General features: G+C 36.9%; 1 protein-coding gene across 2 annotated transcripts in view; it reads right to left on the minus strand.

Moving 5' to 3' along the window:
• LOC129003979 (protein N-terminal asparagine amidohydrolase-like) overlaps positions 1-17,013 on the minus strand; it is a 44,322-nt gene extending 27,309 nt beyond the window's left edge. Inside the window, exons 1-2 of one of the 2 annotated variants that reach the window (XM_054432340.1) lie at positions 16,770-17,013; positions 8,285-8,343 (exon numbers count right to left, since the gene is read on the minus strand). The gene's annotated coding sequence lies outside the window, so the exon portion shown is untranslated. Of the gene's footprint in view, positions 1-5,211; positions 5,323-8,284; positions 8,344-16,769 lie in introns of those variants that run through there. The other variant, XM_054432339.1, reaches the window with a different exon arrangement.
• Between the last annotated feature and the right edge of the window lie 6 nt (positions 17,014-17,019).

Raw genomic sequence — 17,019 nt, forward strand, 5'->3', positions numbered from 1 at the left:
CGCACGAACGACCCACCCACTGCGCACCACACGCAACACTGCGTTGCTAAACTTCGACAACCGATAGATATTATCTTTACACTGCATAGTGTAGACTGTAGACGCTGAAGCTTGGTTTCACAACAGAACCTCGACACATCTTGGGCTTGAAAAAGAACATAATGTCAAGAGGAACAATCGAGAAAAGTCAGCTTTTATTTGTTCAAAACTGAGGTGTCATTGATTATGGGGCTTTTAATAAATGGGCTTAACTAATTAAACACTACTTGTTGTGTATCTAGTAAGCGACAAAGCCACACAGACAGAGATCATCTCATTCCATTATTACACTCATCTCGCATTCATATTTAACTTAAAATACACACCCAAGTATGCGTCGGTGTATGGAAAAATTTGTTATTTATTGCTCGATTTCGAAGAGCGGTAAAAGGGGTTTGCTGAAAACCCCCTATCTCCGTGACAAGAAATATTTTGGACAAAACTGTAAATAAAAACAAAATAAAGATTGTGGATCATTGTACAAGGTAGGCCTATTACATTTTTCAATTATTGGTATATTTGTTTTGTATTAGTTGTGCCCCACTTTCACAGCCTGGTAAACTCTAGCCCAGAACAGTTTTACACATTACTTCAGGCTTAAGCTTCAAGAGTTGCGGAACTTAGATAAAATGGGTGATTAGCGGGGTTTGAACCCGGTACCTCGGACACCGAAGGTTTACATAAGGAAAACACCGTCAGCTATCGAATTCAACCAAACTTTCTAACGAATATAATTTAACTGGTTTCCTACACTTTTGTCCACGGAAAATGTTGAACAACACAATCTATCAATCTGTCCGACGCAAACTATTAATTTAACACTCAAGTTGTAAATAACCAACGACCCAGAACCTCTGGGAGAAACGTAGGTTAATCCGACGACCGCGGACACTCGCAGAATTATAAATAACCAAGATAAGTTGAGTTGAAGACTGGTCCAGCAACAGGGACTTTCCACACAAGATGTATACATAACTTCTCTAGGAATAAAATCGCCCCTAGACTTGGCGAGAGTATACAATAAATTAAACTTCACAAGTTAGCGGTCTACTAATGTGCACAAGGAGACCATGTCTTGGAGTTTTGAGGTTATTTTAAGGTAAGGAATTGAGCTAACTTTTCTACAAAAAATAATGTACTTCAGTAAACACAACGGGGTGAATTCCCATTGAAATTGTACGTTATTGAAATCTACTATGGAAAACAAAAGATTAACATGTATAATAACTTTGTTTCGAATTTTTTAAACGATAGCTTGACAACATTTCGGCTCTTTGAACTCAAGGTCAAATTTAGGGTTAGGATGGTAAGATACCTCGCATCGCCACACGAGTTTCCAACCCTCTTCATATGGCAACAAAATTTACCTAGAATGTACGAAATGTATTAAGTATGCTCTATTCCGACCTTTCCTCCAAATTAAACAGTCCATTATGCATTCGGAGATCAATATACCCTTACAACTAAGTAAATTGGCTAATTGAAGCTCAAGGATTAGCATACCCTTTTTTTACCCTTTCTTCAAATTAATCTGCCTTGTATGCGCTCAGGGGATTATTAAACTCCTTTTCCCTATCTTTTCGAGTCTTCTTTGCAATCTAAGAAAGTTAGCCATAAGCAGCACTATACTTTTCTATGAGTATATGGCCCTCAAAATTAGAAACGTTCTCCAATTGGCGGCTAGACAAGAAGTTGTCTGAGTGAAACAGCCCCACGGATTCACCGCGGTATATGCTACCATATTCCGGGTGTATAAAGTATCCCATGTGTAGAAGTAGGTCATTGTGTGTGCATCAGATTATAATGTCTCTCCCACAAACTGCAACTGCAGGCTTTCACTGGCTGACAACCCATGCAAGATGGGCGCTGCGTGCAGTTCCTTATAGGCATACAGGTCTTGTCGTCGATACTGTAGGTCGTAGCATTCAAAAGAGGAATTGAGCATCCCTTGGAACCAACAAAACTACGAATCTCTAAAACTCCAATAGAATTGTTTCACGAAAATCCTCGGAATAAAAATATAAAAAAAAACGAATTTAACAAAACCCAAATTGTACAAATATTGAATCTGAACTACATAATTTTGATTAAATATTTCTTAAACACTCAACACTTTATGAGGAGTCGTGTTAGAAGTGATTAACTGTTAAAAAGTAGGCTACAGAACTGTTAAAAATTTTAAATTTATAATGATTGAATGCAAAAATGCATACAAAAATACACACTCCATGGAAGAAGCAAAATTGATTTTTCTCACTACGGAACCCTGTTTAGTAAATAATCAGAAAAAAAATAGACAATAGACTGTGTCTTCAACCGGGGTGGTTCCAATGAAACTCTAATTCAAGGCCTTGAATGGGGTTGAAATTAGGAAACTTTGCAATGAAGTTTACTATTTCTATCTGCTCTTTGCAGCGGATGGTCTAGGTGGATAATCACGAATATATTATATTGCATCTAAACGTTGAAGTGATCAAATAACAGAAGTAACTGCTATTTCATTTCCAGTTGAAATGCTTTCTACAATAGAACTGGTAGCAACACAAAAAAAGAGTTACCGAATAAGTCCATCTCCACTCCATGTGTAAATTCAATTTAATCCAATCTAAATCCTCTCTCTCCTAAATTCATCTTCTCTCCTTAATTCAAGAGAATTCTCAATTCTCTAAGACGACGATGCACTTGATCTGTGTAGCTTTGTTACTGACTAGACCATATGTTTCTTAACCAGCAACCTTAAAAGTCCAACTTTTTGAGGTCACCCGGTACAGTTCCCAACCGTTAAAAAGCTACTGACTTTTTCATAGGATCCAACCTTTTACAAGGCGAATAACCACTCCGCTACCAGAAGCAAAGAGCGCGGCTACTAGGTAGTATTATACACAGTACTGGTAACCAATGATTCAAGGAAGGAGTTCCATTGTGCAGTCTATGTATCCTCAGCCAGTTATCCCATTGACGAGGTATGCGAAGGGTCAGGCTGGCTAACGGCACACAGCCATCCACTCTCGTAGTTTGCGTGAGTCTCGCTCATTACGAGATCCCCCCCCCCCCGCCCGCGCAGTCGTGGACATCAACGTTTTATGCGCATCCCGGTCCACGACATGTTTTGTGTTCGCCGACTCCGCTCAGCTGGCTTTTACCAAGCAGATCTTGATGGATAAGTTACAGATCGAAGCTTTTGGGAGGAGAATTCCTGTTTGACGTGGTGTGTATTGCTGGTGAAGGATTCACTTTTAAAATACGGACAAGAAGATTAAACATAATATTATGTGAGCTTTGAAAAACCTTCAAGATAGCCTAATAGTGAGATTTGAAGTGAATCGGTAGCGTTCATAGAGCTCTATGGTAGAGCTACGGACAACGAATACAATTCAGCACTGTCAGCAGTTCGCGTCTTGGTACCCCTAAAAAATTTATTCACCAACTTCACCCATGCTGAAAATCTCCAACAAACACCGTAGTCATTCACACCATTTATTCATTTTCCTCGCTTAAAAATGCAATTTTTACGTCATATTTGAACCTACAGCTCAATGTTAACCAAAATATTACGTGGCTGTATTTGGTCATTGGTTGGATTTGAACTCGGACCTTAAGAACGCAAGTTGTGCTCTATAATCATCCTTAAACCCGCTGGGGGTGTAATATCTACAGTTATTGAACAATTTTGACAAAACAATTGACAATTCTAATCGAAGTCGGTAAGTCAGTTCGATCAGTAGAAATTTGAATAAACCAAGTGGTTCGGAACCGATGTATGGTATTAACAGCGTTTAAGGTATGTTAGGCCCAAATTGCTTGTACATTGCGATCATGTGGGTGGGTCTTCATATGTATTAATTAACATTGTGATGAGAATGAACCCGTGAACACAGGTCACTTCACCATACACGGTGAAAGCTATTACACCGGTCTGTGTTAGTAGTGAGTGGTAATTTCCTCTCAGACCTATAATTAACACTGACAAGATCATAGCTGGTTTATACATATTGAATTATATCTGGTTGGTGTTTTAGCACAATTATTCTAAACGGAGATGTCATTTTAACAGTCTATTACTCTCTCCTAAAGTGTCAATAAACTGTATAGAACTATTAAATTTACTCCATATTTTTGGAACAACTTTAAAATACAAGTCAAAACTTTATCTTTTACTGATTGGCTTGATTTTAAGTTTGCTTAAATTTCTTGATATCGAAGGGATTGAAGCTATTTTAACTGTTTATATTGGCATGAGTGGACCTAATGCTTATTTGTAATAATCTGGTCTAATAAACATTTATAAATTTCACAAAACAGATCCCTTTGGTCTAGAATATGATTTTTAATATAATGTAAGTTATTATTTTATTGTTGTTGGTTACCCTATTAACCTGTCCAATTCCTACCACTGGACTACGGACGGACACTACAAGCATTATTAAGTTAAAAGCCAAAGCCCATATATCTCTCGCTATTATTTTAACTAACCATTCTTAAAATCCACTGCACAACTGTATAAAACTTGACTCTAATTTTCTACCTAAAATAAACTTGAGTTTAAACCAAACCTTTAAATAAATAAATCAGAGAAGTTGATGATCTGTTAAAGCACCCAAAATGTATGATCAACAATTTAAATGCAATTTTCCATTGTAAATATTGTAAATGATAGTGCTTTCAATGTCATATAATTTGAAGCTGTCTACAAAATTATGAAGGGATGAAGTTTTCTCCACAATATCTTTGAAAACATTGTTAAGATTTTTCACTTAAGGTATCATAACTAACCCCTTACAACAGTATGAATCAATTGGACAGTTTGTTTAAATGAACAATTTTTTCTTCAAAATATTTTTAGTGATCCAAACCATTTTTGCATTGACTATAAGTGCTCATTCCCTTGTCTGTGCTTAAGACACGTGAACAATAATATATCTAAATTAAATTTTAAAAAACAAGTGTGTCTATACACAACAAACTGGCTAGTAAAATCGAGCAACGTTGCAAACGTACATGGTTTAAATTACATATTCTTAACATTTTCCGTCAAGAACGAGAGGTTAAACGTTATCAAAAGCTATTCTAATTAGGCAGATAGATTACACAAACAAGCAGTTATCGCACTATCAGATCTTAACTACACAAATAACATAATTAACTGCTAACACTGTTGAACAAAATACATACCTAAATTGCACTCACAAAAACCACACAATAAGTTGTGAATAACAGTTTTATAATTAAACTCGGTTCCGAACCACGCGGTCACTCAACTTGCCGCGGCGGACGAAGGCGCAAAGGACGGAAAACAGACTGTCGTCTGCTGATAAGGCGTAAGGCGGATTACATGGCGGAGATAGGGCGTCGATTACGATTGGCTGCCGTCCGACCAATGAGAGGGCTCGCTCGCCGCTCTCCGCCAATCAGCTGTTTTTGTAACGTCTTGCTGTGTTTTGCACTACAGTACTTCCAATTTATAATAAGCAATTTATTTATTTATCAAAGAATACATTAAACTGAACTAATTATAAAATAATAAAGTCAAAGCTAATTTATTAACATGCAATTAATGTACTTCCGGGTCTTGCTATGTATTGTTTTTTTGATTAATTGCCTTGCACAATGTTGAAATTTTATTACTTTTGCAATGCTGTTTTGTTGTTGATATCAATGGTCATTTATTTATAATCTATTGTTATTGTTTAGGTCTCTTTGTTATTTGTTGAGTTTATCTTATTTCATCAGTTTAAATTTCGTTGGTCATTCTAGATTTAGGAGTTACTGGTCTAGTTCTAGAACACAAAATATTTTATTTTATTTTTATTTATTTTATTTTATTTCAACGGACATTCCATTTTGTTTGATTTGGTATAATGTGGACAATATTGTATAATATTGTAGCCTATATATTGTTAATGAAATTGGTCGTCCGTCAATAAGTAATAAAAAGTGAGGTCCTTTGTCATTGGCCAGAAGAACTATCTATATATTAATAGGCAAGCATGTTTCTTTAAAACCTTTTTTCTCAGCTCGTGTGCATCGTAGGGAAAATCTACGCATACCGTTGGAAAGCTATTTTCCTGTAGGTGTGCAGAACCCCTTTATAAATTTAAATAGGCTCAAAGATAAGCACAAAAAATGAGTTTAAAAATTTGAAAAAATTAACATGGATCTTATGCGTTGCTATGCTGGTTACGAAATAACAACGAAATATAAACAGAAAATCAAAACAAATGGAAGAAACTCCAATCACATGTTTTATTTACAGTGTGGGGTGAAAATAGATAAGTTAGTACATTACATATTTTTGGTCGAGTTTCGACCACTGGACGACCTCTAGTTTAAATTATTACTTAAAATTTAATTTTGCCACTAAATAAAATGTTGACCGTTCTATATCCAGCTGGTATTTATAAAATACACTTTTAATATGTACTAATAATTAATTAATATGTACTAATAATGAATTAATATGTACAAATATTGAATCTAATATTGCGTATCTTCGTCATGGTTTTGGTTAATTTTTAAAATGTGTAACTTTATCAATGACCAATGCTTTTACAAACTTTTATTTACAACGCCATTCCTAAAAGTGATTAATTTATATATGAAAAGATTTTCCAGTCATTTACTAAAAGTATAGATACTATATCTCTCAGCAAAACCGTATGAAAAATTACCTAAATTAAACACGAGAACCGACACAAGTCAAGCCTTACGTTAACGAAGGCTCCTTAGTTTGATTAACCTCAACACATCTATCAGTGTCTATGAAACCCAACTCTGACATAATTACATTCACGACAAGTTTAAATTAATCTTAAGCTCATATTCAGAGTATGATAAACTCAGGGATGGGAAAAGGTTGAAGAGGAGACTTTTATGAAGAAACTCATGTATTTAGTTCATTACCATCATAGTTCTGAATTTTGTTTGATTAAATAAAGGTTAAAATTGAAATCCACATTTTAAATTGTCACATTTACTTTAGAGTAACATACACAATATATGTGTACTTTTTTATTATATGGCTTTAGGGGGGGGGGGAGGGAGATCTGCAATGCAGAAAAATTTTCTCTCCTCTAAGAAAAATTTCCTTTCTCCTTTCCTATGATGTATTGCCACCAGATGGAATCATAATTGGCTTTAACTCGTTCGTCTTGAATTCTAATAAAAAAAACATATTCCTAATATTCAAAATATTTCTTTCACATCTCTATTGCGACGTTTCTGTCGATTAAAACTTCGTCCGATGCACTAATCTGTATAATATACTTGACTTGGTTTAACCATGACACAAATAAATTAACGTGTTTAAACTTGTGTTCTTTAATTTAGACAAACAAGGTACATTAACCACTTACTAAAGGTGGATTACATACCGGTTCTAGGCATCGCATAGCTAAAAATCATTTGTGATCGGTGGGATTCTAACCCGAGACTTCAGGACGGAAGCCTAGAGCTCAATCGGTCACCCCGCTATGCACAAAAGCCAATGTAACAATTTGGACAAAACTCTCTACTAATCCAGTTGAAATTGACATCTTTCCGAACTTCAAGCTTCGTGCGCCACTAAAGTTCCATCACATGGGTCGGAACCGAGTTTTGTCCTCGGTTATAATGTTAAAGTGTGACTGTAAGTCATCTGATCAACAAACTATAACAATACTGCTTGTGTAGAATATATTAACCATATACAAATATAATTAAATATACACCGACAGCAGTGCTGTTGTTAGCATATGTTCTGGCGTCCAACGCTAGGAGTGCCTTGTAAGCGTGTGCGCCTTAACTACATGGCGATCCAAACAGTTTACGCCAGAACATAAACCACAGCACTGCTGTCGGTCTGTATTTAATTCTTTTTGTCTAAACAGACAATTACATGTTATAGCAATCTATCCTTTTAAAATTCTCAACTTTAAATCCGATCCCAAAGTTCCTCCATAACCAATTATAAGCGCATCAATCATACAGAATCTCTAGACGATCACAGAGGTTACTGTACGATAGCGGCGTCAATTATGATTTGTTTAATTGCAGCTGGAAGGCGGCGCTGGGACAATTATGGGTAATTTATGGGAAAGCCATCGCAACTTCCCCCAATTAAAACACTTAGAGACCAAGACCGGGTCAATTACCAAGCGGGGTAGGCATAGAGCACATCGGTCACCTTAGGTAAGCTGGATGTTCCGAGTAGCACCTTTACAGTGAACAAACATTAAAAAAGTACACTTTGCAATATGTTTTGACTTACTTGAACAATCAAACTTCAATCAAGCGTCAGAGTTGATCCGGAATTGCGACCAAGTCATTCTGAAACAAAAGTAAATATTAGCATAAGGTGAAATAAACTGGAATAAACCAGTCAAAAGCTGGAAATACCACACTAGGTAATAATTGACACTATGCGTGCGGATGAAGTGTGTTTTGCTTGCCTTCTGTCCAGAAGGGTCTGGGTTCAAATCCTGCCAATCGCCATTAGTTTTTAGCTGTGGGAAGTGCATCGGTGTAGATAGAGCACGGGGTTCAATTCCTGCCAACGACTAATGGATTTTATCCAAGTAATGCCACAACCCACTAGGACTAGCCTGAAGTTACATTTAAAAGGGGATTCATTTGTAAACAAGCCCGCGAGGACCACCGCACGCTGCAGGAAGATCTTCGGCGGCGGCTACAAAGGTGCGTCTCGCGCTCACTTCATGCTATAATGCGATGCAAATGAAACGTCCGTCGCATATCTCACAGTCGGCGAATATAACGGAACTCCGCCACACTCACACTGCTGCAAACATTCCGGGGTTGCGACTGAATTTCGGGAGTGTTTCTTCAAGTTCTGCTCGGCAGGCAAGATGTTGACACCTTACGCCTATCCAAATATTTTTTAGCATCGAGGCAAGAAGCTGATTAAGAGTATCCAAATTAAGAGCAAGGGGAACTAGCTGACCAGGAAAAATCTTTTTCGTTGACATTAGTTGTGGTTCTAGCTTTTTATATCGAGAGTGAAGAAAAGGGATGCTCAAAGAGACTGTTAGTTTTAGCTGGAACGAATTTGAGAAACTTATTCCCTAAACCTGCCAATTTCCAATCACGAACTGGATCAAAGCGGTTCAAAGGGGCTGAGCTCAAACCAGACAATCTCCAGTGCATATCTTAGTATTTCCAAATGTGAAAGATGTATACCAATCGAATTGACATGCATAGATTATAATCACTAAACGCAAATCCGTAGTGTCTAAAAGACTTCAAACATACTACAGAGAGCTCCGCTTTGAACAATCATCCAATAATTTCAAAGTCAAAAGTGAAATTTTTTTCAATTTCGTGAACATACTGCGTTTTTCGTCGCTTTACGCTAAACATCGAACTCGAGACGTCACAATTCCAAAACATCCTTTGGTATATTGACTGAAAAACATGTACGCCACAAGAAAATCCTTTAAATCCAAAAACTGCCATTCCGGTTGGTTTTTTTAAAAACTCTCATTCCTTGTGGAAGCAAACTTCATTCTGGAATTTTTCTTCTTTGAACTATCCTCAGATATTTTCGTCAGCAAACCGTTCGTTTGTCCAGACGCCAAACGTCGGGAAATGTTCCATTTCCACATCTCTCGGTGTATCCGATGTGAAAGGTCAATACGATCATATCGCCTGCTGCCGGAAGCGACGCCATTAGCATTGGTAATACCCACACACCTGAACCTAAACCGTCTTGTCAAACCCGGGCTTCACCAGGTGGCAGATAAATCAACGATTTTACTGTCCTTCCAGACTTAATTTAATTAAGCTGCAAATTGACCTATAAACCTCCAGGGTGAACTGACATGGGAATGTGGAGATAGAATCGCTAATTTGAAATACCTTCACTCAATACGGAGGGAGTGCTCCCTTATACATAGAGATATCTTCAAGTCCTAGTCTGAGATGTCCTATTTTTAGTTCTCTATACCAGAAAGTAGTTACACCTTGAGGTAAACTCTGGATCAGTTCCTGATTAAAAACAAATTATTAGCAGGATTTGAACTCGAAATGTATAAATTGGGGCAAACTGCTAAGAAGAAACTTAATTTGGAACTACCTCCAGAGTTTATTGAGCGTCAAAAGGAAACTGAATACTCTAGATATTTTGTAGCGGGAGCTGGCAAAACTGGAAGTGAGGTAGTCAAGTCGCCGAAAGTCGTTAGTTTAGTTTAACACCACCCATAGAGAACACGTGTGTTTTGATGGCTTTGCTTCGAACGAGAACATCACACAGACCAAAAGTCTTACAGCCAATACTGTAGTTGCACTTAAATGATTCTTCTTGGAGGATTGTCTTCATCAAATGAGCTCTGGACAGCAATAGCTTAAATTTGGCTTTGTGAAGGAGGGTGTACAATTCTTATTTTATAGTTTATTATACTGTACTTGTTTACTGTTGCGTGACTAATTAGCTACAGTACTCGACTAGGAATCACGAGGTCCCCGGTTCGATCCTGAGAAAAGTCAGTTGTTCAGTAATGAAATGAAAAATCATTTATTTACACAGGCTCAGTACACTATCGCCGAATGTTTAGTCGAATTTTTAACTCGAGTTGCGACGGCGAATGCTGTTTGAACGTTCGCCGAATGTTCGCCAATGTTCAGCGAACGTGCTCGCCAGTTGAGACATATTTTAACCTCTGGCCCTTGTCTTTGCTTCCATCCTGTGACCTCTTTGACAAAATGTGGAGTACAGGCGAGTACGAATCGTGGCAAGGCAATATATATCAAGCGTACACAGCAAACCGAGAACACTATCGTGCTCGCCTGTGTTTGGCGATAGTGTACTGCTAGCATTCGAAAGTATCTCCGAACGCAAACCTAACTTTAAAAAACGACCCCGTTTGGAATCGAACCAGAAAACCCTCACATTTGAAAACACTAACCACTCAGTGAACTTATCTGACTTGTCTGCTTTCTCCCGTAAAGTATTATAAAAAATCTCCCAACACAAACCCAAGCTATCCCGCAGGCTCCGAGCAACAGCTCAGTTATGTTTGACAAATGCGCCCCCCCCCCTACTCTGACTGGATGACTGATGACCGCGGTGGCAGATGGTATATGACGGTGGAGGGGGTGGAGGGGGGAGGGAACAACGCAAGCGCAGTTTAGCGATTTCACAGCGGCCTGGGAACAGAGTCTGGCGCATGATTACTGTCGGGCTCCTCCCACTTATGGTCGTTGTGTTATCGTTAATTGAGCGACGATTTGCACTGTCTTACCTCGGGAACTAAACACGTTGTGAAGCGTCGAATGTTTTGACACTAGTGTCTGGAATTTTTTATTTAAGAAACCCGATTTGCAGAGTAGTTAGTACAGTAGTTCGAAACCTTCCAATTTTAGTCGGGAATCGAACCTATCTCGCTAAACGCTAACCTATAGGCTAACACCACAACTTAAAGCTCGAAATGTGTTTAAGGTCTAAGAGAAACACATGAGCCTTTGATTTTTAATTATGAATGAGACATGCCGAAGGGTTGTTAACCAGGATAAAATATCACACAAACTAACTTCTATACTAAATACTACTGTACAGAAAACATGACCTAGCATCCAATCATCCAATTCACCATGTAACGTTTAACGTTCAAAATATTAAAGCTGTTCCTTGAGGTTTAGAGGGAAGATTTTGCGAATTTCCCTATAGGGAAGTAGCTATTTTATTTAATCTTTGTGGGGCAAACGGTTGGTATGTAATAGTGAAGGATACCTTACGAGACTCACCCTGTATATTTTATCTTTATCCATACGCCGAATTTGTGTCGCAGGAAGTTTGAAAGTTATTTAGTTAAACTTCATAAATTGTATTCTATAAACTAATCTAAACTGTCAACGTCGGCTGCTACACCTAAATAAATAAATTTCCATAAGACTGAAACCCAAATGGCTTCGACGTTTCCTACCTCTAGAAATTATCATCGTAAAAAAAGAATCATGATAATCCGTCAAGTGATTCAGAATAGTTGGGAAAAATACTCTTCGAGAATAGGATGTTATATTAGTTGTTCTACAAGAGTGTGTGTCTGAACGTAACTTACTCAACGTGGCCTCTGCCAGTCCCGGCTCCGCGCTCCGCACTCCGCAGTCCGGCGGATCACGGATGAACTCTTGACCGGGTCACACCGGAGCCTCGGGACTCTCGCCTTCGCCCCCCTTGCATACTTCACCGAGATGTGCTCGCCTGCGTCTACACCCAATAGCGTTCTTCAACCGCGAATTTTCTTTAAAATAATGCAACTTAATTCAACGTTTCCGATTACACTAAATAACTATGGCGTTCTGTAGTCATCATTACTTCGGTTACCACTTGGTTATTGGATTATTTAAGGATGATACCTCAAATGAGTTCCTAAGTATTGAATCCTCAAGTACTCTCGTTCTATGATCACTTCAGTACTATCGTTTAGGGGTCGCAAAATTAATTAGTTACGGTATTCTGTACTCTCGTTTAAGTAATATATACCCCCGCCGCAGCAAATCTGCCGACTTAGCGAATTTCCATTTGTTTTAATTGATTTTCAATTGAATCTATTTAAATAACATTAAGTTTAACGAGTACCTAGGTTTTTTGCTACAAGGAAACTAATAAAGTGTGGGCTTTAGTAAAATATTAATAGCTTATAGGTAGTATAAAATAAATAAATTTGCCAGGTTTTATCCAAATATATCAATAAACAAGCCAACCACAACAGTAAAAAAGTAATTGTTCATACAAAACTTTAAAAATTGTGGCTTTTCCGGAAGTGAATCTAGGATTCTAGGAGTCCAGTTCTCTGAACAGTCAATGGGTAGGCCTACCTTACAGTAACTATTATTAACTTTAGTAGGCCCAACACAAACTTATCTACCACAATAAACTGTCTAAAGGGGTTCATGCCATAAAATATTTTTTTTAAAGATGAGACAACTAAATGTTACAATGGATATGTTGCTAGTCCAGTTAGACTCATCAGATTTTACTGTAAGAGTGAGAGTTAAACAATCCCGGTATTCAAGTAAAATAATCAGGTATTCCTCGTTAGGTTCAATATCAAGATAATCCCCGGTATTCAAGTTCAAAATTCAGGTATTCCTCGGTATTGAGGTTCTATATTCAGGTAATCCCCGGTATTGAGGTTCTATATTCAGGTACTCCCCGGTATTGAGGTTCTATATTCAGGCACTCCCCGGTATTGAGGTTCTATATTCAGGTACTCCCCGGTATTCAAGTTCAGAATTCAGGTATTCCTCTATATTGAGGTTCTATATTCAGGTAGGCCTACTCCCGGTATTGAGGTTTAATATACAGGTACTCCCCGATACTGAGGTTTAATATTCTGGTACTCCCCGGTATTGAGGTTTAATATACAGGTAAGGTACTCCCCGGTATTGAGGTTTAATATACAGGTACTCCCCGGTACTGAGGTTTAATATACAGGTACTCCCCGGTATTGAGGTTTAATATACAGGTACTCCCCGGTATTGAGGTTTAATATTCTGGTACTCCCCGGTATTGAGGTTTAATATTCAGGTACTCCCCGGTATTGAGGTTTAATATTCTGGTACTCCCCGGTATTGAGGTTTAATATTCTGGTACTCCCCGGTATTGAGGTTTAATATTCTGGTACTCCCCGGTATTGAGGTTTAATATTCAGGTACTCCCTGGTATTCAAGTTCAAAATTCAGGTATTCCTCTATATTCAGGTTCTATATTCAGGTACTTCCCGGTATTGAGGTTTAATATTCAGATTGAGGTTTAATATTCAGGTACTCCCTGGTATTCAAGTTCAATCCCGGTATGACAAGTTTGGACCAGGTTAGAATTCCCCTCAAAGTAATGCGTTTACGATTAGGAGACATTACTGGTGTTAAAGCATAAACAAAACTGTTAACACATTCTTTACAAAACAGCAGTTATCATTCACAAACGCCTACAACTCAGTTCGCCCACTACGCCTCGGTAACACATTGGACAGACTGAACAGACTTGCTAATTGATTCAATTGTCTCCTATGCCACTCATCTCGGGTCTATTTTTACTTTCATCACTGCTACTTCTTTTGTCGCCTCACTGACTTGAAATCAAAGGATTTTAGGTATTGTAGTGATCATTTCGATCTTCAAAAAAAGATTTTTTGTTATTTTAGTCTTAAAGTCGAATAAGATATATTATTTACGTAAAATGAACAATTTTTAAGAAATTAGATCTGAATATGATTCAGATAAAATGGAAAAAGGCCGATTGTGACTATATTATTATTCCCAGACAATCTTTTAAAGTTTTGATCACATCTCTAAAACACCAGGAACAAAAATTACGTGATTCCTGGACACATATTAATTTTTTAAATAAAAAACCTTATATGTAGGACAAGATTGACAAGAACGATTTACTTTTCACCAGAACAGATTAAAAAGGAAAGCAATAAAATATATTTCCTGTATTAAAATATTTTGTCCACCGTCAGCTATCTTAATTAATAACGGATTAATTTTATACTTTTATTAGCAGCTAAACAGACGTTTGGTTTGTTTTATTTTCCATTGAGTTGTAATTTTTATTGTCATGGGTAGATGTATGTGAGATTGTTTATAGAATATTGATGCTATCTTTGACTATTGATACAACAGATATTCCAACATTTATGTTAAAGTTGTCACTAATTATTTAGTAAAAATCATCCATCGTAGTCGATTTGAGCCTTATGGCTTACTGTGCTAATCCAAATTAATAATTTCTGTCGAATAAACAATCTTCTCACTAGCACATTCTGTGACTGGCTCTCACAACTAGGCTATGTTTTTTTAATAAAAAATTGGCAACAGCTCGACATACAGATCTTGGGATGTCTGTCTACTTCAGAATCCTATAGGCCCTAATCGATTATTTCATCAACTGAGTACCTACCATATAATATGCAAGAACAAATAAAGGTGTTTGGAATAAAATTGAACTTGAAAGCTTGCCTTAAAAAGTTAATGTTCAACCTAAGAGGATCAATTTTGGAGTTAGGTTCCTTTTATCATTGGGTTTAAATTAAGCTATCTTGAAATGTCAACGTAAAATATCAACAAACCAAGATGGAGTGTTCCTTAAAAAAGCTTGTGGTATATTTACTTACAAAATTTAAAAAAATAATAGATAGGACAGGCATAGGCCTAGATGAGTACCGTAATGCTTTTGATCTTGAATGAATGTTTAAGAAAACTTATGTTAGGTCTATAATCTTTTAATAGGAACAAATGAGTTAAAGTTGTCAAGCGTCATTAGGTAAAGCAGAAGTACAAGCTAGAACTGTTAACTGACTGCGACCACCATGCAGAAAAGCAGTCAATATTTCATTAATGCTAAGTTATGCTGGGTCCCATTACAAAGTCAATGATGTCTGAGAATGACATTGTCAGTTTTGAACCTTCAAGATGTAGCCTACGGACTAGAGTTGGAAGAATGATAATTCCAACTACATTTCACAGTAGGGGATTTTTTCTAACCAGGCTTAGACTTTACAAAATTATATTCACAGTAGTTAATCTGGGGGCTAAGCGTCTTATTTGTGGGCGTAAAGCTATTTACAGCTTTAAAAAGCCGTTATTTATTCGATTCGATCACAAAAAAATGTAACAATTAACTTTTAAAACATAATTTAAATTAACAAAGAAAATTTTGACCTTAAAAATGTTAAGTTAACCTAATATTGAAAATTTATGCTACAGTTTAACGCCAGCCATTTTCCCTTTCATCTGGATCGATATTTGGCGCACTTATAAAAATAATTAGGATTAAAGCACAGGTAAGAAGGATGGAGACAGACAGATTTTTACTGCCTTCTTGATGTTATTGTAGAAAAGAAAGAAGAATCCACCAAGTTTAATACTCATGCGTGTTATTTAGTAGTAAAGCATTGAGTCATCACTAGCCCTACTAGACCTGCGTGAACCTCGCTACTGACTAAATAGGCCTTAGGGGTACAGTTTCTTAACTGGGCTATGCGTATATCGATTGAAACTATCGATACGATTAACTTAGTAAACTTTCATGCGATTTTTTCACCATCAGCAAGTTTGGTTGGTTAGGTTAGGTTATGATAGTTAATTTTTATAATAGATATATTTAAAAATATCGATTAGCCTATTAATCAATATTTTCAATCGATATTAGCATAGCCCAGTTAAGAAACTGTACCCGGCCTAAGATACACCCTATCTTTTGTGTAGCCTATGTAATCAATCCTGTTTATTCACATATGTGTCTACTGTAGAACTAAATTAGCCGACCTAAATGAAAATAATATGTGAACACATTTGAAGCAAATCACTCTTGACTCTTAACTGGTTTGAGGGTAAATTAAAGTAGGCTAAACGGTTTAACTATTTACCTGTCTATTCAACAAAAGATTTCCTCCCAAATGGGAACTCTATGAATTCATACGGTACTGTGATTTTTTTAAATAGGCCTAGTGTTAGTTTCCATTACATGTCATTGTGTTGTTATTCTACACAAGTAGATAAAGCTTAACTTAGTTTCAGACTAGACAACAACTTTAAACCAAACCTTACATCTTACAATTGTATTGCCCTTGGCCCTAGTTTATCAGATTCTTCCACTTCTTTACTACCTATCTTTCTGTGATATTCTTGAGATAAAGTAATATTCATACCAGTAATTGCTTTGCTAAATTATCAAACCAACTAACATAGGTTCACAAGCCCTAGGCTAGGCTGGTAAATATTTTAAAACTCACCTTTTAATTGAAACCGTAAGTACTGTAAGTGTTCTGACCTAACTGGAGTGTTAACTTATTTATATATATATATAATTGATTCACTTAATGAAAACTTCAAACTTATCAATTTCGAGGTTTACAAACTAAACGATGATGACGTACGGCACGACACACAATTAAATTGACAAATGAAAATGACAATGACAACAGCTGAAGCGAAGCAGACCACAGACGCTGGACGTTGGTTTGGTTGGTACTAACAAAACAA

Source organism: Macrosteles quadrilineatus, unplaced genomic scaffold (genome assembly GCF_028750875.1).
Source record: "Macrosteles quadrilineatus isolate MER2022 unplaced genomic scaffold, UCM_ALF_1.0 Scaffold_9__3_contigs__length_116548681, whole genome shotgun sequence".
Classification (NCBI taxonomy): Eukaryota; Metazoa; Arthropoda; class Insecta; order Hemiptera; family Cicadellidae; genus Macrosteles; species Macrosteles quadrilineatus.